The 26,127-nt window shown below is 36.2% G+C and overlaps 1 protein-coding gene and 1 long non-coding RNA gene across 8 annotated transcripts in view; one reads left to right on the top strand and one right to left on the bottom strand.

Moving 5' to 3' along the window:
• LOC138144228 (uncharacterized) overlaps positions 1–18,192 on the top strand; it is an 80,884-nt gene extending 62,692 nt beyond the window's left edge. The window contains exons 6-9 of one of the 3 annotated variants that reach the window (XR_011163890.1): positions 6,791–6,876; positions 7,609–7,678; positions 10,325–10,451; positions 15,269–18,192. This is a non-coding gene — a long non-coding RNA (uncharacterized lncRNA). The remainder of the gene's footprint in view (positions 1–6,790; positions 6,877–7,608; positions 7,679–10,324; positions 10,452–15,268) is intronic. The other 2 variants (XR_011163891.1, XR_011163892.1) reach the window with 2 other exon arrangements.
• The window catches only part of DNM3 (dynamin 3), a 708,993-nt gene that overhangs the window by 144,735 nt on the left and 538,131 nt on the right, over positions 1–26,127 (bottom strand). The window lies entirely within an intron of this gene.

A 26,127-nucleotide genomic window follows, 5' to 3' on the forward strand; every position in this document is an offset into this window, starting at 1 on the left:
AGAGTAAAAAAGTATTCTTTTAACAATCACTTTTTTAATAGTTACTTTCCCTCAGGTTTTCTATCATTTCTACTATAGCAACCAGATTTCAGTTAACGAGAATAAAATCCAACAGAGAAATTTCCCTTTTGGTTCCCCTGTCCATGTAAAGATTGAAATTATCTTTAAGGCAAGGTAAGAATTTAATAACTTCTCTGGTTTTAGCAGAGAGAACTCCAATTAAATGTCCAGATAATTAAAGTCCTCCATTGCTGCTATATAATCAGTCAACAAGACTGTGTACCAAGCTTATGATCTGTTTCTCAAATGCCTCATCTATTTCCTTTTTCTGTCAATGAGGTCTGTAGTATAATTTGATAGTATAACAGTAATATGATACTTCAAGAACAAAGTCATTTCTGTTTCTTCTCCATTGAATTTCACTCAAATATTTTCCATCATGCTTCCTTACTCTTGTTCCTAGATTTCCTCATGAGTATACCTTCTCAATATAGAATTCTACCACACTTCCCTTAACATCCTGTTTCTTTTGAAATGAAGTATATCCACCCAGAACCATAGACCAGTCATAGAACATATTTTTCATATTATAATGATAATTAGGAAGTCATATTTTGCCTCACTGAGTTAGGTCTTCTATCTAGTTGGAATTAACATACACTTTTATTCAATGAATTTCAATTCAAAGTAGGGCTAAGATAGGATGGTGAAAAATATGGCTCAGGATTGAAAAATAAAAGAAACCAAAAACATGTAGTCTATTAAGAAGTCTTATATCTATAGCTTTTCATTATATTTTTTTTAAAGAAGAGAGTTGGGTGGTGCTGAACACAGGAAATTACACAAATTAAAACTGACTACACATATATCTTACTAGCTTAAAATGTGAGACATTTTTGAATATCCTGCATCACCTACATATTTTGTATAGAGGCAAACAGAGGAGTTGTTAGAATAAAGATCAAAATCAATGCCATATTAGAAAATAAAAAGAAAAGATAATGGCAAGCAATTAAGATATTTCCAGCCTGACCCATTCAAATAAGCTACTGATGCACACTGGGTTCCCCCTACCCCAGGAAATAGAAAAATACATATGTGTGATATACATAATAATAATAATAATTTCCTAAGGATGAAATATAACTAATGTAAAAAAGCAAGAGTCAAAAAGAGATTAGGTACTTGCTTACTCTTGGAAGCTCAGAGATGTAGCAATGAAGAACAAAATGGGTTTAGAATATAAACAAATAGGTAAAAGCTTATGAAGGGGAATGGTAGAAAATGAATAGTATTATCTCATAGAACAGAATTAGGGTTGAGAAAATAATTTAAGGGCTTTATTTACTAAAGTCATTTCCTATGCATATGCTAAAATCATGTTAAAGATAGTACTATTCAAAAGCTCTCTGAAATAATGAAAAAAAGTATAAAGGAAGGAAGTTTAGCAGTACCAGATCTTAAACTGTATTATAAGGCAGTAATTATCAAAACTATCTGGTACTAGCTAAGAAATAGAAAGGTAGATCAATGGAATGGAATAGACATACAATTTATAGCATCAAATAAACATAATAACCTTGTATTTGACAATTGTAAAGACAAGATTTGGGGATAAGAATTCATTATTTGGTAGAAAATTGTTGGGAAATTTGGAAAACAGTATGGCAGAAATTGGGCATGGACCAACATCTCACACCATTTACCAAGATAAGGTCAAAATGAATACATGACCTAGATATAAAGAGAAGTTTGATAAGAAAATTAGAAGAACACTGAACATATTACTTATCAGATTTATGAAGGTTTATGAATAAATTCAATTCATGAATAAACAAGATGAAGAGTGAAATTGGGTGCAAAATGGATAGTTTCAATTACATTAAATTAAAAAGGCTTTGCACAAATAAAAAAATTATAGCCAAGATTATAAGGAAAGCAGAAAATTGGAGAAAAAAGTTTTCATGGACAGTTTATTAGATAAAGTTCTCACCTCTAAAGTTTATAAAGAATTTTGTCAAATCCATAAGAATAAAAGTCATTTCACAATTGATAAATGGTCAAAATATATAAACAGGCAGTTTTCCATTAAAGAAATATAAACAATTATAGTCATATAAAATGCTCTAAATCATTATTGATCAGAGACATGCAGGTTAAAACAACCTTGAGCTATCATTTTACACCTACCAGATTGGCTAAAGTGATAGAAAGGGAAAATGACAAATGTTTGAGAGGATGTAGAAAAGTTGGATGTATTCATTATTGGGGGAACTGTAAATTGATTCAACTATTTTGGAGAAAAGTTTGTAATTATGACCAAAGAATTATTAAACTACCCATACCTTTTGACCCAACAATACCACTGCTTAATATGTTTCCAAAGATGATTAGGGAAAAATGAAAAGAACCTATATATTCAAAATGTTTATAGCAGCTTCTTTTGTGGGGGCAAAGAACGGGATGTCCATCAATTGGGGAATGGCTGAACAATTTTTGGTATATGATTGTGATGGAATACTACTGTGCTATAAAAAATGATGAGTTCAATGATTGTAGAAAAAACATGGAAAGACTTGCATAAAATAATGAAGAGTGAAATGAGAAGAACCAAGAGAACACTGTATACCATAACAGAAATATTGTTTTAAGAATCACTTTTGAGTGAATAAGTTATTTTGATTATTATAAATACCCAAATTAACTATAAAGGACATATGAAAAAAGATGCTAATCGGCATCCATGAGAAATAACTGATAAATAGAAGCATGTGTAGAATAATTTTATACACACACACATATATATATATATATATTATATGTACATATATGGAGCAGCAGGGGGAATGAAGAAAAAAAGAAATAAGAAAGAAATTTACGTGATAATTTTGTTGTATGTTTGAAAGGAATAGCGTAAGTGGTGCATAGTAGATTTACAATTTCATGTACAATAATTTTTTTTATTGTACTGTTATGGAAATTATTTTTTATTCCATAAATTAAAAAATAAAATTTAAAACAAACAAAAAACAAAAGCTCTCTGTTTACTAATATCAAGTAAGACCTAAAATGGGGAGAACTACATTCACCAAGAGTGCTGGCCACTGTCAAAAAGCTATCCAGTACAGCGTATAAATGGAAGAATTATTCTTTGCTGATAAAGTTCTCCAGCTAAATCTGTTTGCAGATGACAATGTGCTAATTGCATCAAGTCACAAAACACTGCAGTATCTCTTAAGTTAGATCTATCATCATTCAAAGATTTTTACTTAAATATCCAAATAGTGAAATAAGTCAGTGAATGAAGAATGCCCAGTGTCCAGACTCCAATGTGATACTGGATTGATACCGCATGTACTTTGAATAGAGAGATAGATAATGACTGGGCCTAGAATTGAATGGAAGGAAAAGAGTAGGGTGAATTACATTTGTGAAAGGACAATATTTTTAATGACCCTGAGGTTCTCTCTGAAACAAAACACCATCTTTTTTTTTAATGCCAATATTATTCTGTTAATGCTGTATAATCACAAGTCATAGAATACCACAGTCTCTTAAGAACGTCACTTAAACAAGGAAAATGGAAAGATGCATGATAGTTGTAAATAAGTTCTAGCATATTATTGATGAAGAACTGTACACAGAGAATTATATGAAAGATATTATAATAGAGGCATATGACTGAAAAAGTGGTTTATCAATCATGGAATAAGAGTGAGGGCTAACCCATGTACTTTATTGGTGTTCATATAAGGTGCAAACATAGAGAATAATATCCAATATATTTGGAGGACCCTCTGTATAGGATATCAGAGATAATTTAGATAAGTCACACATGCTAAGTAGGTATGAATGTGCTGGTACATATACAACTGAAGGGAGCATCATAGATTATGCAGTGAGATTATAGATCCATAGAGACAATGGAATATATATGCTATATGGAAAAATTAAATCTGTAAATTTAATGATCCATTATTATTAGTGCAAAAAAAACCCCTTGGGTTTCAATTTTTCATCAGTTTTTTTTATATTGAAAAGGGGGAAATGTCAGAGAAAATTAGGTCAGAAATGAAATCTTCCAAATGGATTGAGAATAGGTTACTGGGAAATTATATAATATTCTTTAGAGATATAGAAAAATAGGACAGAAAATCATATTTTAGTGGTCTAACATATAGGATTCTTGGGCTTTCTTACATGATTCTGGTTTAGCCTTAATCATAAAGAACTATTAACATAGTGTTGTGCTTAATAATTGTTAGATTGCATTGAATTCTATTTATTTATTTATGATGGTGAGGAGGGAATTCTTTCTCCACTCTGGAGACAGACAAAATGAAATAGTCTCAGTCCCCAAGAAGCAATATGTATAAATATAAAAATTTTTGAGGAGAGGAGAGTTCTTCAGTTCTCTTCAAACTTTATGTCTTCTTTGGGCTCTGTGATCACTTTAGGAGCTTCCAGCTTCAAGAGAGAATATGGAAGAGGCAAACTCCACTTTAGGTTGCTGAAGGAAAAGATTCTGGCAGTCTTTGTCTTGTTCCTCTCACAGACAGAAGGAGACTTTCAGGGACTCTTTATCTCAGTTGAACTGAGTTATCTTATAGGTAGGAGAGCTTCTTCACTCTGTATTGTCTGGTGTACAACACACATACATACATATAGATAGATAGATAGATAGATAGATAGATAGATAGATAGATAGATAGATAGATAAGTCACACATGCTAAGTAGTTATGAATGTGCTGGTACATATATCACTGAAGGGAATATACTTACATCTATAGTTATCTATCTATCCACATAGATATAGATATATGTACACACATATGTGCATGTGTATTTTTCTTCTTCTGACTTCTATTTTGATACCAATTTGGATAAATGGATATCCCAAGTGTTAGGTGTATTCATTGTGGAATTGGTATTTGTTGGGAAAAGGTATTTGTTGGTTGATCTTGCTTCCTTCCATTAATGAAAGAGTATTCAGAAGTTAGATTGAACCTGAAGATCTCCCACCTTAGACTAACAATATTTAAGGGAGCAGATAGACCTAATTCTAGTACTGTGCCCCCTCCCTCTTAGGAGAGCAGAGTGATTGATCCCCTGCCTTCCACTTTCTGCTTCCCCCTCCTAGAAGGAATTAAAGTATCTACTGGAAAAGCATAGAGGAGAAGAGGCTAGACATATCTACTCTGCCTCCCTTCAAGCTGCACAATGATACCCTCATGCTACATGTGGAGGACAGTCCCTTACCACACACATACACCCCCCCACACACACATACACATACACACAACTATATACGTAAAGCAAATAAATCCAATATAATTTTTTCATGAGGGAAGTACGAGAAATTGTGAAGATTCAGAAGAGTCTTAGGGAGGTGGCACTTGACTTGAACTTTGAGGAGGGCTAGAGATTATAAGGTGAGGAGCGAGAACATGCTAGGACTCTGGGTAAGCTTGTGAAAAGGCATGGTGATAAGACTTAGTATGAGGAAGCATAGTAGAGTACATGAAAGAGAACAATATGGAAAGAAGTTTGGAGTCATAGTATGAAGGACTTAACAAACAGAGGTAAATACATTCAAATCTTGAGTACTTATGCTTCTTGAGCAGGGGAGTGACATGATTAGCCTTACAATTTGGCAGCAAAGTGAATCAAGGATTAGCAAAGGGGAGGTTGGAAGAAAGGAGACTAAGAGGCTTCTGCAGAAGTCCAAGCAAGAAATGATGAGGATCTAATTTAGGATGATGGTCATTTGAATTGAGAGAAGGTGATGGATATGAGATACTATGGAGGTAGAGTTGACTTTATAACTTACTGGATATTGGAGTGAGGAAGAAGAAGGAGTCAGCAATGACTCCAAGGGTATAGGGTGATTAGAAGGATTAGTGATATTCTCTATAGAAACAGAAAAATCAACTGAGAGTTTCATATATATACACATACATACATATACACATATACATATATTTATAAATACAATGTAAATTATGATTAATAATGCAATTTATTGCAAATATACAAAACAATAATTGAGAAGAGAGTTATTTGGTCTGCACTAGAAACTGGGAGAAGATGTTTAAAGTTTTTAAGCAGACAGAATGGAAATCAGTTTAGTTATTTTGGACTTTACTATGGTACCCACAGAATGGTTTTGGATAAGCTGTTTTAAACAAATGATGATTCAGTGTTTTTATAATGATAATCACTAGCAATATCAAATAACTATTCACATGTTAATGAATCACTGGTATGATGTTGCATAACCCTCTGTCTTCATGCTAATTTGTCCCAGAGGTATAAGTACTACTTACCCAATCTAACCTACACAGAGAGCTCCATCTTCATTTATTCTATTCCAATAAATCCTGTGGCAGAAATATTGTCTGTTAAGAATCTGGATTTAATTTTAGCTTTAAATTTGGAAAATACATGTTTTCTAATTCCAAATCACAGCTCTGCCACTAACTGCCTATGTGACCTTGGAAAAGTCTCTTAATCTTGCTCATCCTTATTTTTCTCCTCTGTAAAATAAGGAGGCTAGACTAGCTAGATAATCTATAAGATGATTTTTAGATCCAAATTCTAAGATCTTGAATAACCTACAAACTACAGCCAATCTCAGAAATAGACTTTGTTTTCTGAATGTGTTGTGTTTATTACATTGTTTAAACCAATAAGCTATGTGAGATAAAGATCCACAGTTAAGTACACACTCCTTTCTATGTGGAAATTCTCTTTTTCTCTCTCTCCCTTTCCCCTCCTCTCTCTTTCTAGTTAAGAATGAAAAAAAAAAAAACCGTGGAGATTTGTATGAACTAAGGCAGGATGAAGTAAGCAGAACCAAGACTACAATTTACACAGTAAGTACAAAAATGTAAAGCAAAACATCACAGAAACACACCAGAACTGCTATCACTGGATAGTGGCACCCCCGAATTTTCAAATCTAATAAAGTTATTTCATCTCCAATATTGTTTAACCTTTAATAGAATAAAAGAGTTTCCAGCATTCCTGAAGAAAAATCAGAGCTGAGGAGAAACCTCTAAATGCAAACACAGGAATCAAGAGAAATTGATATAAGGGCGGTATCCATGGGGGACTTTAGCCCAGATCAGAGATTTTAAAAGTGAGAATAGGTAATCTATTTTTAGATAAATCTAATATCCATGAATTTGCTATCCAGATTTCTGAGATGTATATTTTTGAGAAAAAAAAAAGATTTATGGAAATTAGACATGTCCAAATGAACATAATTAAACAGATGGCAATCAAATGCTATGTGCCAAGCACCAAGAGTGATACAAAATTTTTATCAGACATGCTTTGTGCCCTCACAGAAGTTAGAGCTTAGTAACGTATCAAGGGTTGAATCTCACTCAGTGAATATGTTAGGTACTATTTCGTGGTATGAATATGAAATAGCACTGTTTCACAAGTTCCCAATTTGCATAAAGAATGATTTATTCATCTAAGTCTCTGGTCCATCCCTTTCTTTGGGCTATTTCATACTTCTTTCTATTATCTTTTATAGGCTTATTAACTTATGCCCTATTAATTGTTTTTATAAATGATAACTTCAGCCTCTTTGCTAGGCACGGCAGCAGACAACAACGAAAAATACTTCATTTCCAGATGAAGCAATTAAACTGCAGATATTCTAAGGTCTGTGTTATTATTTGTAGTTATAATAATAGCTAACATGTATATGTTATTATGTGGTAGACACTGTGGTAAACACTTGTTATTGTATCACTTGATCCTCAAAACAACCCTGGGAAGTAGGTGCTATTATTATCCCCATTTTACAAAGAAGGAAACTGAGTCAAACAGAGGTTAAGTGACTTGCCCAGAGTCACAAAGCTAGTAATTGTCTGAGACTCAATTTAAACTCCTGTCTTCCTGACTGCACAGTTGGTTTTTATATCCTAGGCAGATCTGGATATTGTACCGCTTAGTTATTGTCTATAAAAAAAAAGTAAAACATAAAAATATAGATGTGGGAAATTTAGCAAGGTGGCTGTAGTAGTGGTTCTCCAAGCACAACTCCCCTTTATTACCTCAAAACAGAAAGATATCCACCAGAAGAGAATGACAATAACAAAGGAATGAGGATATAGTAAAGGAATTTTCACATGAAAATTCTCACAAAAAAGAGACTAAGAAGGACCTCATCACACAATGAAGAATAATCATGGGATAAAATAATATGAAAACTATCCAGAGAAAGGAAATAATGTTGCAATGACTACAACTAGATCCCAAGAAATGAAAATGAACAAATGTCACAAGTCCCACAGTGTTTGAGAAATTTGATAAAAAATTAAAGGAATAGATAAGGGAGGAAATTAGAGGTCTTGAAGGTTTAAAAAAAGACTCAATAGATTAGAAGATGGAAAATTTTAATAGCATGGTTTTTATTGTTTAGTCATTTTTAGGCCTGTCCAAATCTTCATGATCCTATTTGAGATTTTTGTGGCAAAGATATTAGAGTGGTTTGCCATCTTCTATAGCTCATTTTACAGATGAGAAAACTGAGGAAACAGGTAAGTGACTTGCCCAGGGTCACAGAGTAAGTTTTTGAGGCCAGATTTGAACTCAGGAAGATGAATCTTCCTGATTACAGCCCTAACACTTTATCTATTACACCACCTAGCTGCTCAATGACATGGTAGGGTCTCTGAAAAAAAAAAGAATGGTAGAAAGAATACAAAAACACAGTGATGAAAAAAGAAATAGACCAAAGCTGAAAGTTGAAGAATACTTGAAAAAGTTTGAATGTGGTACTTCAAGAAATCATATAAGAAACCTGACTTGAAGAATTGGAAATAGAAAGCTAAGTATGGATAGATGAAATACATGGGATACATCTGTATAAACCCCAAATTCAACTAACCTAGAAAGGTAGTCACTAAGTTTCAAGACTTTAGTCCTAAACAAAGAATCTTGCAAACATCCAGGAGAAAGGGAGCCTTCTATGTAGAAAAGGACAAAAATCCAAATTGAATAAGGCTATTGTGGCATCTAATTGTGGGAAATGAAAAGGACTAATCATGGGAAATGAAAAAAATATGTGGAATATGATATTCCAAAAAAGGAAATAATTTTGTACCCTGAAATAAAATATCCATATAGCTGAACTTAATCATCATGAAAAAAAAGTGGATTTTTCAACAGAAAGGCAGAATTTAAATCATTCCTATTGAAAAAGTTAGTGGTTAGTAAGGATTTGACATGTAAATTAATCAAAAAAGAAATTTAAGAAAAGTAAATAAAACCATATAGCATGAAAAGGCCAACTAGATAAATGAATGTTTGCATGTTGCTAGGAGGAATCAATAGTAATATTATCACCTGGTCTAAGAGTCACTGAAAGAATAAAATGAGAATGTATATGACAATAAATGAAGCAAGAGTGAAGTGTAAAATGTATATTATATAAAAGAATGGAGAGAGAAAAACTGAATGAATGGTTCTTGTACTGAGACATCACAGGTTAAGGTCACTTAAAGAGATAAAATAATGGAGAAAGGTAGGGTGATGATTCTTAAACACACATTTGATCTGTGCAAAGGAGGTAATAAATAAAAAAGGAAATAAGAAAAAAGTAAATAAATTTGATAATGAAAACAAACTGGTGAAATAAGAGGTTAGTGTGAAAAGTTAAAGACAGTTGAGTGCAGTTGTAAAGTTTAGGAAAAAAAGGAAGTTGGTTGTGGCTGTCAAATTGTTAATAAAAAAAGATGTAAAGATTCTATTTGCTTAGGAAATGAGGTATAGATAAGCAGTTCATTTAAAAAAGCTGAGAACCTCAGTTAACATGGAAAGTAGGGAAACAATGTTCAGTGGTTGGCATCAAGTGTGAGATGTTTTTATTTCTAGCACAGCCAAGTCATTGCTATCTATATTCTAAGTGTAGGCCTGTTATGTATGGGAAAACTTCATTGTTAATAAGCTTTTAAAATTTTATATTGTAATAATCTTTTATTGTGATAACCTTTATTGGAATGCTTGGATCTTTCTAATCTTTATGGATTTCATTCAAAGCTTTTGTTTTGATCTCATCCAAACTTATTGAAATGTTTGGAATTACCTCCTTATATACATCTCAAATAATCTATATTCCTTGGAAATTTCTAACATCAAGCAGTTGTGTCTTTGCACCCCTGAAACTGCCTATGTGGTTGTGGCCTTGTTTGAATCTTACATAATATAAAACTTATAGAGGGTTGAGAGAGTGAGTCACATCTTTTCTGACTCTCCCTTCTGGAGAACAATTTAATAAACTTCTTTCTGAAACTTTTTTTTTAGGTTTGGGTTTGCTAGTCACAAATAATTTGGTGTCAGAAGTGGGATCCTTGATAGTCTGCCCTGGCTCTAGATGGAGCTTGGGCAGGGTTAACCTAAATGGGATCAAATTGGTCACACAGAGAACCTGGTGAGTACATATTCAAGGTCTTGGGCCAAGTCTTAGGACTGAGAATTCTGGGTGCCCCAAAAGCTAGGGGCTGTGTGATAGCTTGACTCTGGGAGGAGATATTTGGATAGGTAAGAGATAGCCAGGATGCCCTGGCTGCCCAGTAGTCCCCTCAGATTGACCACCTATGGGCTTTGGGAAGCAGTGTTACAGTCATTTAAAATTTGGCTAGTCCTTTGACCGAACTTTCTCTCTCTCTTTATCCTCCTGTATTTTTCCCCATTACCCTTAAAGATAAGTTCAAGCAATAAAGTTAGAAAAACTGATGCTTCCACTTCAGAAGTTTTCCTGAGAGCATAAGGTTATATTTACCTTAGAAATTTTAAAGGGTGGCAGCCAGTTGAGCCATAAAGACTATTGCAAAAACATCTTAGAAAGGGATCTTAGAAGTGTGGAGAATATTAATATAGTTTCATACATAAAACAGCTCTCCCAGCTATTTGTAATCTATTAAAATTTTGAGGCTAAACTCTTCTTCCCAATAAGCAGGGATTTACTTCTACTGACCTTTCTTTCCAGACTTTCAATAGGAGATAAGATTTTAGAATAGACTCTTAACCTTGGCCAGGTTAAGACAGACAAGAAAGAAATGACATCTTTTTTTCCTGGTTGGTAAAAATTATAAATTAAATAGAGACTAAATTTGTTACTGAAATATAATATCTTTACTGTAAATTTCCAAATTATGGTTTAATATTTTTTCAAATACTAAAATATCCTAGTAGAATTGGGGTATTTGTAGCTCCCCCTGCCCCATGCCCCATAACTAAGGCAGATGTGAACAGCACATCCCTCTATTACTCTCTCCCTACCCTAGAGAGTGACAGATTTATTGTTTTAGTGTAAGGGAAGAAGATGATTTCACTGACTAAAGAATGAAATTATTTGAAAGCTTCATCACTGATATTCAAAAGTAGAGAAAAAATGAGAACAGTTTTGTAGTTTTAAAATCTTATCTGATAATAGGCAATAAAGGAAGGAAGTGAAATTCTTGAGAATGTAGTTCTGAAGACACAGAGAGAAATACTTCTGATGAGGAAGAGAAATAGGTGCTGTCATGAGAGACTGAGGTGGACACAAAGGGAACTGACCAACCCACTCAGACTTTTAAAAGCTAAAAGAATATGTAGGTAGGAGCAGGTTAAAAAAAAAAGATGAATATAAGAGAATGGCAAAGTTCCAGAGGTGAAAAGTTCCAAAGTATAAAAGGTCAGAATAAGCTGAGGTCACCAAGAGAAGCTAAGGAAAAAACAAAACAAGCAACAAACCCAAGCTCCCTCGGTTTTTGTTTTGTTTCGTCAAGGTTTTTTTTTTTTTAAGTTAGATTAGGGAAACCAAGAGAATAAAAAAATAATAGTGCCACTGTTCAGGGTGGCTAGGATGTTGCTAACTGACAAATAGGTAAGTGATGAAGTGGATGTGCATTGGACCTAGAGTCAGCAAGACCCGAGTTCAAATTTAGAATAAGACACTTACTACTTCTGCTACTTTGGACAAGTTACTTAACTTCTGTCTCAGTTTCCTCATCTGTCCAGAGGGGATAAAATAGCACATAACTCTTAGGTTTGTTGTTAGCAGTAAATGAGATATTTGTGAAATGCTTTGCAAACCTTAAAGTGCTACATAAGAGCTAGTTATTATTATTGCTGTTGTTATTGTTCTATTGAGAGAGGAAAGAAGGCACAGGAATTCAAATGTGACTTTGTTTACATTTTCTCTGCCAAGTGGAATGAGCTTTGTATGCCATGGATTTAACCACTATCTCTATGCAGATGATTCTCAGATCTACCTATCGGGTAGCAATCTTTCTGCTGACCACCAATATCACATTTCTAACTGCCTTTTAGACATCTCAAACTGGATTTTCAAGAGACATCTTAAACTCAGTATGTCCAAAATAGAACTCATCTGTCCCCCTAAACCCTCCCTCACTACTAGTTTTCCTATTAAGGTAGAGGGCAATACCATCCTCCAGGCCCTTAGGCTCTACAAGCAAGAAACATCCTGATTTCCTCATTATGTGCCCTCTCTCCCCGACCCCAACATTCACGGTGTTACCAAAGCCTATAAATTTCACTTTTGCAATACCTCTTGAATATGCCTCCTTTTCTCCCTGACATTGCCCCTTCTCCACCCCCTCCTCCATGCCCCATACAGGTCTTAATTGACTCGTACCTGGGTGGGTCTGCCTGGTCAAATCTCTCCAGTCAATTCTCCAAGAGGTTTTCCTAAGTGAAATTCTGATCAAGTCACACCCCTCCTTCCCCAATCAATATACTCCAGTGGCTCCTCATCACCTTCAGGAGCAAGACCAAATGCTCTGCTTGGCGTTCCAAACCCTTCCTAACCTAGGCCCTCCTACCTTTCCAGTCTTTTTACATCTGACTCCTCACCATGTTCTCTTTGATCCCGTGACACTGGCCTCTTCTCTGTACCACAAACAAGTCATGCCTATTCAGTGTTGGACATTTTCTCTGGCTGTTCCTCAGTGCCTGGAATACTTTCTCTCCTCAGTCTGAGTACTGAAACATCCCTCTCCCCCCAACCCCAGCTTTAAGTTCCAATTAAAATTCCATCTTTTACTGGAAGCCTTCCCTAGTCCCTCTAGTGTCTTCCCCCAATTATTTCCTACAGCACCTTCCCTCTGTTAAACATTTTCTACATATCTTGTATATAGCTTGCGTTGTATATTTCTGTTTACATGTTATCTTCCCCACTAGACTGTGAGCTCCTTTATAACAGGAACTACCTTTTACTTCTCTCTTTTTTTTAAATCCCCAGAACTTAGCAAACTGCCTGGTACATAGTAATCATTTAGTAAATGTTTATTGATTGATTTAAATGAAAGTTCTAGGTTTGGCAAATTATTATAATGAGAGATTGTGAAGGAAAAGGAGAATAAGAGATAACTCATTCTATTCAATAAATATGGTGAAGGAAGCTGGTGTTAATGACTAACATGAGGATTTTAAAAAATTATCTATAGTTTAGAATTATCCAGACTTCTGTGGTTTCCCCATAAGCACAGATAGTTGAGTTATAGTTGCATTTATTATATTCTCTCTATATTTTGAAATCCTAAACCTATGAACTATTACCCTAACATCCTTAGATCCAAATTAGCAGGCAGAAAAGGAACTCATGTGGCGAGCTCTAAACCTACAGTTGCCTGAGAAAAAGTTTTCTTTCAACTAGTATTTTCTCTAGTATATTTAATTAATCTTCTTTAATGGACTTAAATAGAAAATCTTTAGGCAACAGATTAATAATCACATTTGAGAAACAAACATTTTCAAACAAAGTGAAACTAGAAATTTCTTTATCTGATACCTTTCCATAAAATTGATAATTGAGTATCAGAGTTTTTTAACCCATATCTTTTTTTTTTTGTCTTTCTTTTGGAGGGAGGAAGGCAGGGCAATTGGGGTTAAGTGACTTGCCCAAGGTCACATGGCTAGTTAGTGTTAAGTGTCTGAGGTCAGATTTGAACTCAGGTCCTCTTGACTCCACCGCTGGTGCTCAATTCACTGCACCACCTAGCCACCCCTCTAAGTAGTTCTGAATGAGAATTTTTATTTTCTATTGAATTGTTATCTTTTCCTAAAGATAGATAATTCAACTAATCATTTCAGTTCCATCTTCTTTAGACTAATGAATCCTACAAACCTTGGTTTTCAGTAGGATAATTAATAGGCTCTTACTATTGAAAAAAGAACAACTTCGGTTGACTTGTACCTACTACTTAGAATTATTGGAATGCATGTATTTATGTGGCATGAATTTTTACAGTTGAATATAATGAAATCCAATCTGAGACAACATGAAAGATCCAAAGAACTTTGCATTTTTTGGTTAAAAGAATGTCATGTTTTTCAGGGGAAAATATTTTGCCAAGTATTTACATATACACTTAATAAAGGCACATGATGGTTTGTGGGTATGTATGTATAAAAGTGTGACTGTTTCAAAATTCATATGGGCAATAAAAATGCAGTTTGGTAGCTATTTCTCAGAAATATAAACCTTAAACTATGTAGAATCATCTATATTTTCAAGTAATTCCTAATCCATCTGAGTTTGGGCTAAATTCTTTGCTAAGTCTCATCATAAAAAACATTGTGAGAAAGTGTTATAAGCTGTACAGATTCCGGTTGGCAAATTGGGGGCCTGTAGATCTTACTGTGGTTCAGCCTCTGGCGCCATCAGTTGGGCCCAAAATCAAAAGCTGTGGAAAGAGGTAATTAAAAGTGACTTTCCACCACTCAGTTGGCAACAGCAGATTTCTTATAGCCACTCTTGAAAGTGGGTGGAAGGGTCTCAGGAATACTCTTTCAAAATAACGTCTCCCCTTTAGTATTGATAATTCCTATACTGAGACATTTTACAGGGGAAAAGTTAACTCTTATTTTCCTAAGCTTTGATCCATCCCATACCGTGGCCATATTAAATGAGAGAGTAATCAGAAATCTTTTTTTTTTTTTTTTTAACAAAGATTATAGCCAGAGCACATCTTATTCATCTGTAAATGTAAGAGATGTGCTGGGAATGGGTAATGTTATTAAAAAGAAATACTCAGAGGAGAAAAGCCCCAAATTATTATTAGGTCCTGAAGAAATTATATCAAGGCCTGATATTTTACTAAAGTAAAGAAAATATAGCAATATGGGTCTCCTTCTTATGGTTCTCTGAACCTCCCTTGGAAAAGCTGCTGATTTCCTAAACTTGATAGCTCCATGGAAAGAATGTGGACAGGTTCAAACCACTCTTTTTGGCTACAGACATGATCATTTACAGATGAAGGCAAAGTAGCCCCAGAGCTCAACAGAAGATGAGAAGATTGTGTTCCAAATCTAACCAGCTGAAGGAAAGTTTATATTTATAAAAAACAATCACTTGGTCAGTGACTCATGGGGAAGGAATTCTTAAGCTTTCTTCAGGGAAACCCCAGTAAATAACACTTATAATAAAATGTAGATGGTGTTGTCTACTCTGTTGTGTTATTTAGTCCACATAATAAACCTATTGGCAACAGGCATTCTGAACATGATTCTCTCTGGGAAACCCCAAAACAACAAGGACTACTGCGGCTTCCTTAAAAGTCTGCAAAATATTTTGTATCTCAGATTTGTATGAGAAATGAAAACTTGGAAGAAATGTGAAGAAAAATCTGCTTTTTGTTACAGGGTTGAGAATTTTTCAATGTGCTGCCTCCATGATTCACAGTGCACTACACTTTTCTTTAAAACTAAACCACATATCACCAAAGCAATAGTACTGGCTTTAGTTCATTCTTCTTTCAATTCCCAGATGACTGACTGCGTTGTGTCCTACATACTATACATGAGAGAAATGAATAAAACGTTCTCTTCATGCACCAATTTACTGGAATATGGTGTAAATCATATATTCTCCAAGAGGTTCTGGTCTCTGCTTTTTTTAAAATAAAGGATTTAATTGACATAATGTACAACAGTTTTAGTTCCCCTCCTTTTAATTAGCAAAAGCTTTGGAATTTGTTATTTTCAGCTTCCAAGAACATCTTGCAAGGATGAAGGATGGAATAAAATTAAATGTGTTCAGAATTATTTAAGAAAGTCCTCTTTGTCTGGAACAAGAATTGTCTTAAGGTTCTCTACACAATAATCTGTTACCTTTAATGCTTTGTTCAAGCCACATGGCATCTCATCAGCATGTCTTAGATTATTTTGTGTTAATTAAGATTATGGTTTGTTATAAAGACTAATGTATACATGTACATGCAGCTTCAAAGGTTACTCTGAATTAGTAGTTGAAGTCCATTGCCTTAGGCAAGCTTAATTTGTTCTAAAGCTGTTTACATTAAACCAAGTTTATTGCTGTTAAGTTCTTTAACTCATTGATGATTGTGGGTTAAATACATGTAGTAGGTTTACAAAATATTTTCACATTTTAAATTTTGTCACAAGATCTGAGAGAAGAAAGATATACCAGAAAGTAATAGAGAGAAGTTCAAAGGTTTCAACTTATTTCACAAAAATGACTTTATTGAATACAGGGCTATGAAGAAGAAAGTATAAGTCAGAGTCTAAGAAAATCAAGAGTCTATATGGAATTTACTTGACCATTGGATCACTACTTGATGCCAAGTTATTTATGTAACTTCTCTGTTTCAGTTTCCTCCTTTATGATATGAGCAAACCCTACTGCTTATCTTATTGAAAAGAAAAAAAAAAGACTATTCGGTTAATGATCTTGACTTTTCACTTTGGGCTATCAAGACTGAAAACTCTTTGAGGATAAAAACTAAAGCTGACATGTAGTGAGAGTTCAATAAATATTTCTTAACCATGAGAATACTGTTAAATATATATATATATATATATATAATTTACTTTTTTTATAACACGTTTTTAAAACAAGTTTATTTTTTTTTTTTTACCCTGTAGAATGTAAGCTTCTTGAAGGGAGGGAATTGTTTGATTTGTATTTTTGTATTTCCAGGGTTATAACACAGTGGTTGGCACATAGGTAAACTTAATAAATGCTTGTTGAATTGAATAGTATATAAAAGTGCTTGATATACTGACTGGAGAAAAGTATCTATAACAAAATTGAACAAATTTTTTTGGTAGAAACTTAATGAGGGTTTGTATTGGAGTTTGTGAACATTCCATGAGGATCCAGGAGGAGGTCAAGATTTCCTGTATAGGTTCCTGATTTGGCCCTGTCAACTTGACTATTTTCATGGTTTTGGGGAAGGAAAGGATACCCATCCATACTCCATTGCTACTGACCTCGACTGAAGAAAGATCAAAGCAATGACTGGCATGAGAATCTGTAGCAGCGAGCACCCCAAGCATCCTCAGGGTTTGCTGCCAACACAGGTTCTTAGGTCTGCTTTGTTATAGGAAAGCAACTCAAAATGGGTTAACAAGCTTACTTTAATCAGTCAAACATATATCGTTTACCTTGTTCAGGGGAAAAAGGTCAGCACCCCGAACTTCAAAGTATACAGGCAGAATTATCAAGACAGAAACAGATCAAGTAGACAGCTTTCCAAACTGTCCAACCATTACATCCATACCAAATCAACATCTGGGTTTCAACATCTGGGTTTTTCAAAGCCGGGGGGCTCTGGACAACGGCTTCCCAGAATCCAGATAATATCAAGAACACTTCTCAAAGTGAGCCCCCAAACAAAGCTACACATCAGGGCTTATATAGCCTTCTCCTGGCTCAGAGAATGTAACAACCTTATTGACCCACTGGCCAATCAAGAAGTATCTACTGAAAAACAAGCCTCCCACCCCAGGCTCCAAGTGCACTTTAGCCTAGGGGCAGGGAAGATCTTTAAATTTACATCCCCATTACAGAACCCTTAATCTTTGGAGAACCCTAAATCCTGCACATATACACATGAAGCCCTGTAGATCCAGAACAGAGAAAAATAGTTGCAGTACAGGTAAAACAGACTAGATTGGATTGGAGACTGACCAGACAAGCATGATGTCAACCACAGCCAATGGTATCAATGTCAGTGTTTTCTCTTTCCCTCAATCCCTCAGAGGAGTGGTTGAGGAAATCTCCAGGTGGGGCTGCAAAATTTGTCAACTTTATCTTTCTTCTTTTCTACTGACTGGGAGGAGGTGTGTGGGGGAAGGGGATTTGACATTGTTGCAGTGTGCCCTAGAGCTTGTTATTAAAAAACAACAACTCTTTTATAGTCCGTTTGTTATGTTCCCTTACTTTGCTTCAATAAATACCATGGTAGGTCATTAAAAGTGAATTGTTAAATCCAATAAATGACGGATTGTGAATGAGAAGTGGTTCAAGGAACAGATGGGGGAATTTCTTATTTGGGTAATTTTAAGCATATTCCAGATCTTATGTCTTCACATGTCTAGATTTATATCAAAGCTGGGACCAGCTGTAGTTTCTTGGCATGTTCTGGATAGAGTAGTTTGGTGGGAGTGAAGAATAGGTTACTCCCATGTGGTCAGATCAACAACTGAAAATAAGGTACATTTTGGGAAAATACAGAAGGCACATTGACCACCCTCTTACACAGCCTGGATTGTTAGACTGACAGTTGAATCACCTGGTAGCCAAATTATATACTGCAACAGTCTCTCCCCCCCAACACATAAATTTAATTAACTAGTCAATCACAAGAAAGCTCATTGGTCTCCTAGACAGTAGAAAGTAGGGTAATCATCAAGATGAGTGAGGGTGGAGAGAGCTCTGACAGAACTACCATATATATATATCTGACACTCCCTACCTGTACCACCTGTCATGAATTAAAAAGAAAAAATAGCAAATAGCACATATTTAAAAATGAGTCATGAAGAACAATTTAGCTTTGTTAGATTCTGCTCCAGCCTCTTCTCTTTACCCTGTGTGTATCTCTCTGTTTCAAATGTATTTCTTGTAAACAAAATATTGTATAGGATTCTGGTTTTTAATCCATTCTGTACCATTTTATGGGTGAGTTCATCCCATTCAAATCTATAGTTATGATAACTGTGCATTTCCTTCCATAGTATTTTCTCCTTATTTATCCCTCCCCAGTCTCTTACCTGTCACCCTTTCCCTCCTCACAAGTGTTTTACTTCTGATCACTATCTTCCCCCAATCTACCCTCCCTTTTATCAGTCTCCCTCCCCTTTCTATTATCCCCATCCATTTTATACTTCCTTATGGGGTAAGATACATTTCTTTATCAAACAATGTGTATGTTATTCCTTCTTTGAGCCAATTTTGATGAGAGTAAGGTTTAAGTTTTGCCCTCCCCCGCAATCTTCCCCTCCATTGTAATAGTTCTTTAAAGCCGCTTTTACATGGGATAATTTACTTCATTCAATCTCCCTGCTCCTTCTTTCAGTGCAATTTTCTTCCTCGCCCCTTTATTTTGTTTTAATTTTTTTAACTATCATCCTATCAAAGTCATCTTAGTTCCTCACCCTCTGTCTACTAACTTCTTCTAACTGTTCTTATAGTAATAAAGTTCTTAAGAGCTACAAATATTATCTTGCCATACAGAAATATAAAGTTTAACCTTATTGAATTTTTTATGTTTTCTCTTGTTTCTTTTTTGCCTTTTTATGTTTCTCTTGAGTCTTGTATTTGGAGGTCAAATTTTTTTATTCACCTCTAATTTACTCATTTCTAATTTTAATAAATTACTAATTTCATTGGTAATACTTGCATATTCTCTATTTTGCTAAATGTCCATTTCCCCTCCTGAAAGATTCTATTCAGTTTTCCTGGGTCAGTGATTCTTGGTTATAATTCTAAATCCTTTGCCTTCCAGTATATCATATTCCAATCCCTGCAGTTCTTTACTGTGGAAGCTGCCAAATCCTGTGTAATCCTGACTGTAGCTCCATGATATTTGAATTGTGTCTTTTTGGCTGCTTGCAGTACTTCCTTCTTGATCTGTGAACTCTGGAATTTGGCTATGATGTTCCTGGGAGTTTTCATTTTGGGATCTCTTTCAGGCAGTGATTCAGTGGATTCTTGCAATTTCTATTTTGCCCTCTGGTTCTAATATATCAGGGCAGTTTTCTCTGACAAATTTTTGAAAGATTTTTTTTTTTGATCATGGCATTCAGGTAGTCCAATAATTCTTGTATTATCTTTCTTGGATCTATTTTCTAGGTCATTTGTTTTTCCAATAAGAAATTTCATGTTTTCTTCTATTTTTTTTTTACTTTTTTGATTTTGCTTTATTGTATCTTGATACCTCATAGTCATAAATTTCCATTTGCTAAATTCTCATTTTTAAGTTTCAGTGAGCTTTTATACTTCCTTTTCCATTTGGTTAATTCTACTTTTTAGGGAGTTATTTTCCTTGGTAAAATTTGTATATTTTTTCCCATGCTATTGACTCTTTTTTTCATGATTTTCCTGTATCAATCTCATTTCTTTTCCCAATTTTTCTTCTACTTCTCTAATTTGCTTTTTAAATCCTTTTAAAGCTTGTTTAGGATTTCTTTTTGGGCCTGAAACCAAATCATATTTTTCTGTGAGGCTTCACATGTAGCCATTTTGACAGTATCATCCTCTTCTAAGTTTATGCTTTGATCCTCCTCGTCACCATAGTAACTTTCTATAGTCAAGTTCTTTTTTTTTTTTCTTTTTTTGTGACTTGATGTTTCTGTGTAAGAGTTGGGCTCTGGTCCTGCACTGTCACAAGGTTTCTGTGCTGGGCTTCAGGGCTTAGCTACTTGCTGTCATTGCAGGGTAGGCTTCCCTTCTGACTTGGGCCTCCCTGTTGGTCTCCCCTGTGTGGGGGCTTTAGATGCTGACCTGCCCCAAGGATGTGGCCTTACTGCTGGGTTGCTATGTTAATAAAGCTTTTCTGGAGTCTGGCCCTGGAGGATGGATCTTGTTGCTGGTCTGCCTAGGGGGGTGGGGGTGCCGGCTGCTGGGTTGCTGTGGAAACAGGGACTCCCTGCTGGTAGGCCCCAGGTTGGCTAGTTCTGTTGTGGGACTTCTGTCACTACTGACAGCAATGGGATCCAGGCTTGTGTTGGGGGTGGGGTCATTGGGGTGGGACCTTGCTGCACTGCACAGACTGCTCACCTGCCCAGAGGGCTACTGGTTTGCATGAGGGTGGGGTCTCCTCAGTGATGTTCCCCTGGCTTGGAACCTTGCTGCAGGTCCCCTGCTATTGTTGTTGCTGCTGCTGCAGCTTCTCTTGGATCTTGCTCCCCTCCCAGCCCAGTGAGACAGATCTTCCCTGACAGGCTGTTAAGCCGCTTCCCTACTTCTAGATCAATTCTGATGCACTTTTCTCCTTGTTTGGAGGGGAATTTGTTAGGTCTTCACGGGGTTTCTTCCTTACTCCACCATCTTGGCACCAGAAGTTTTCTCAATTATTCTTTAGGCCAAGCAAACTCAGAGTAAAATATGAATGTTTTATCTAACTCTCCTAGCAAGGAGTCTGCTTTCTTCCTTCCTTCGTAGTCACATTTTTCTCCATCAAAATCCTCAGCGCACTCAACCTACGCATTCTTTCCTTCATCATTGTCATTAGTGGCAGTGACAAAAGGGAAATGTGGTAGAAACACTATACATGGTACAATCTTCTAGGGGAAATGTCACTTCCTTCTTCCCTTCTCTCCCTCTTTCCTCGACCCTTAAGCTTGGGCCCCAAACTGTACAGTAGCACCTAGATGCTTGCCCTGGCCCCTTTTCTTGAATTAGAGAACCCAGATCTCTGAAAATTTATGGCCACTCCCTGAGGGTAGGGAAGAAGGCCGAAGGATGTAGATGGAGATGTCCCACTGAAGCATGTGGTGAGTGGGGCCTTAACATTACCTGCCAATGGTGGTGATAGTGTTTAAGTAATGAATCTGGCCTTCCTTTTCCACTTCATGCCACATAAAACATCTCCTAGAATCTTCAAGCATCAGAGCCATACACAAAAGCAGATGATAGATGCAGGGTGAATACTTAGAAACAGAGGCGTGAACCAAGGGCACGTTAGAGGTAACCCACAGGCCACAGGTTGGAGCGCGGCAGAGGGTCAACATGAGCAAACAAGTACAAATCAGGGCCTAGTCAAATTAAGCACTACATCTGCAAGGCTTAAAGACTCAGACAGGTATAAGCAAGCAGTGTCATAACCTAGTCAATAGGCACTTATTAAGCTCTTAACATGCCAGACACTGTGCTAAGTGCTAGAGGCAACAAGTCTGGGATTCCAGGAGACAGTCTGGACAAAAGGAATCAGGAACTCAGTGTGCAAAGTACTTTGCAGCACAGCAGAGAGACTCTGCTTCTCATGATCCGGGTGTTTCTGTTTAAGGCAGTGTCAAATCCTACTTGCTCCTTTAGCTGCCGAATGACATGGTTGGCTCCTATTAAACCTGCAGTCAAATAACACCCCCCAGATCTCATTCACGTGAATGTCACCACACCTGCTCTTCCTCTACACCAGATCCTGCCTGGGTCCCAGGCCAGCTGGCAAGTTCTCCTTTAATAATCACAGGTGACCTCATCCAGAAGTATCTGTGTCTGCAAGCACTTCAGCAATATTGCAGTTACCACCACATTGCTTTCTTTGTACTTAATGCTTAGCTTCTCCATGCTAGAATTTGACCCCAAACTCTGCAGTTTTCTCCTTGGCCTTGTTAATTTTAACTACCTCCACTCTTTGTGACTGACTTCTCAGTTCTTAGAATGGCTGGACTCCTGGAGTCTGTGTAGGTTACACTTCTCATTTGCCTTGGCGTAACTGGACTCTGCTAAACCCAGTGTCCCAGGGGTACAGATCCTGCCCCAAGTAAAACTTGAAGCTAGTGCCTCATCATTGGATTCATGATCTAATCAGTGCGGTTACTTCTACTACAGCAGGATGAAATCCCAATCCAGCTTCTCTTTCCTATGTGATTTTTGTAGCTGTCCCTGTATAAACCCTCCATAAAGAGTGCCTTGGCAGCACATTGGAGGCCTTCCATTGGCAAAACTCCTACAAACCTGGCCTAGATCATTTATTCACTTCCACCTTCATGGTTCCAGTAGGTAACATGTACTTTCAGCTTGTGACAACTCGTTCAATAGTTGCACAATTTTTTTTTTTAAGTACTGAATGTAGACCTTTCCCTTTAGTAATATTAAATTTAATCTTGCTTGTTTGGTTCACCAGTACAACCTGTTAAAATTGTTTTGGATTGTTATTTCAGACATTTATATTATTTGTTATTATACTATTTCTGCCACATTCAAATATTTATTTTATGCCTTCTAAGTCAATCATTAAAGTCTATATTGGATTTAATCTTAAAGGAAATAGGCAGAGTTTTGCTATGATTCTCTGTAGCAAACTACATCTTCAGTCACACAAATCACTGAGAGGTATTGAGAATACAAAGTCCTGCTGTTGTTGTTAATAAGAAGGAAAAAAAAAAGCCTTGACTTCAATAGAGTTAGATACAGTCTTAAAATCTTTTTTCAAATAAGGTGCCTTTCCTGGGTTCTTAAAAGTTCATTAAATAATTCTTGATCCAACTACAGAGATATGCTTTCTTTCATTATCCTCTGATTATCAAAACAAGTGAGGCAGGAAGCTATATGCTCCCCAAAAATGTTAGCCATTGTCATGAAGTATTTAAGTCTTAACAGTCTCAATGGAAAAAGAGATTTCCTAGGTAGTAAGAAATTCTCCGGAGGTTTTTATTTGTAGATTAAACTGTGCTGATTGCACTGAATTCTTGAATACTACAGGGTCATATCAGTGAGATTGACAATTACTCCAAAAAATTAGCCTAATAATCCACACGAGAAGTATTAGTGATTGGATCTCATTTTAGAGAAATTACAGTATTGAAATTCAAATACTATTTTCCCTCACTTCATAACTTCCAATAGTAGAGCAGGAAGAAATGACAGATTTCCACTGCTTTCTTTTAAAAAGCCTAGTTCTTTTCTGGATAGCAAATTAGAGAGAGAGGAGTGGAAATGTGTTGAATTGGAAAGAGCTACTATGTGAAATTGCAATGCACTTTGGAGAAAATCAATCACAGGCAGTAAACAAGTGTTGACCACATGAATAATTTGCAAAGGTTCAGAACATGAGAGAAGGTAGGAACTGGGAAGACTCCACCTTAGAGCTTCCTAGCACTGTGACCTTGGGGTGGGTTACTTAGCATCTCTGTACCTCAATTTGTTCATCCATAAAGTGAGAGAGTTGGACTTGATTGTGTCCAACTGAATCACAACTCAAGCTACGATCCCATGGTTTTGGGGAATCACTGCTCTTGCCCCAAGTACATGACTTGATTTAACTCTCTTCCTCCCCTCTATTTGTTCCCCTTTCACTCTACCTGCATTAATGATGGGGAGCTTGTGCTCAAGCCCCACCCTAAAATATGGTTTTCTGTGTTTATTGTGTGCTATTCTTGTTATATTGTTGTGAAATTTTGTCGACACCAGTTATTCCTACTGTATTTTTGCCAAGTAAGGGACATGAAAGATCTTGGGGCCGAATGTAAGGGTTATGGGATTTAAAGATCTTCCATGCCCCATTGGACTTGCTGATGTAGCAGGAAGGGGCGGAGCAAGAGGAAGCAGAAGCCAAGCTAGAGTTCCTGTGGTGGCTAGCAGTGGTGGCAGCAACGGTGGCAGCAGCAGCAGCAGCAGCAGAGGCAGTGGCGGCGGCAGCGCGAAGTCCTTTTTGAGTCAGCCAGAATTTCTGCTAAGGACTCCTGCTGAGGACTGCCAGGGGCCGGACCTGCTGGGAGCACGCTTCCTGGACGCTGGGTGGTTGCTATGAGTGGGGAGAGGAGGACCTTTGCCTGAGGTAGCCTGTTCTGTTATAAATGCTTGAGAATGTGGGTGCTTTCTACTTTATCTGCCTGTACCAATTTCATAACTACTCTGATGGCTTTGACTTTCTGGTTTTGGGACTCAGTCTTTTGGTATTTTAATAAATGTTCCAGCTTATTCCCCCATATAGAAAGCCTGATACATTTTGTGACTGATAACTTCATCAGCATATCTGTAATTTCCATAGGCATTGTGAATATTGCATTGCTGATACAATTTCCAATCAAATTCCTATCTCCAGGACTATTTATACCCCCCTCCTCCAATATCACTTTAATTATATGTTATAAAATTGTGTTAATCTATTAATATTTCACAATAATATTGAATATGGAATTATATGCACAAGCTTCTTTTTATTCCTGCTGAATCTAATGTACTTTTTTGTAGCATAAGCATAACATAACTGTAAACAGTGGTACTGTCCATTATAATTATAGTAGGTGGTTTTGGGGAACTTTTGTAGAAAAATTTTTCCTAAAATGTGGATTGAAATTGTTATGGATGGTCTAATTTATTTTTATTTTATTTTATTTATTTATATTTATCCCAAAGCTATACTGAAAGGACTGGGGGTAAATAAGGAAACTGGTAGAGAAGAGACCTGAGAATAAGTAATTAAAACACCAATGTCCATTTCAGGTACATCCAAAGGATGAAAGGAGGATTATAAAACCAAGGAGTCAGTAAATCTCAGAGTTGAAATCTCAGATGCTTCAGAGGCCAGTCCAATATAAACCATAGCCAAACAAGGTTTTTGTTATGTTCAGTCATTCATCATGTGTGACTCTTCATGTCCCTGTGGACCATACCATCCATGGGATTTTCTTGAAAAGAATACTGGTGTGATTTGCCATTTTCTTCTCCAGTGAGTTAGACAAACAGGTAAAGTGACTTGCTCAGGATCACATAGGTATTAAGTGAGTCAGGTCTTCAGAATCCAGGCCCAGCACTCTATTACCAAGCCATCTAGCTATCTCAAACAGGGTTACCTTTCCCCAATATATTCAACAGGTAGTCAATCCAGTTTTTCTTTAAAGACTTCCAGTCAAGGGGAATTCACTGCATCATGAGACAGCCTGTTTAACTTCCAAATAGCTGTAATTGTTAGTAAGTTTTCATGTATATCCAGTTCAGATTTGCCTCTTTGAAACTTCTACTCATCAGTCAGGCAATTAGCATTTAGTATTATGGCACACTATTATGTGCCAGGTGCTCCCAGTCCAGTGTCTGACCCATCTCTCCTAGTTCTGTCTTCTGTGGTCAAGCAGGACAAGGTCAATCCCTTTTCCACATGACAAGCCTTCCAATTCTGGAAGATAAA

This window comes from Petaurus breviceps, unplaced genomic scaffold (genome assembly GCF_028583685.1).
Source record: "Petaurus breviceps papuanus isolate PSGF00001 unplaced genomic scaffold, PetGlider_PUasm1.0 90692, whole genome shotgun sequence".
In the NCBI taxonomy this organism is placed as follows: domain Eukaryota; kingdom Metazoa; phylum Chordata; class Mammalia; order Diprotodontia; family Petauridae; genus Petaurus; species Petaurus breviceps.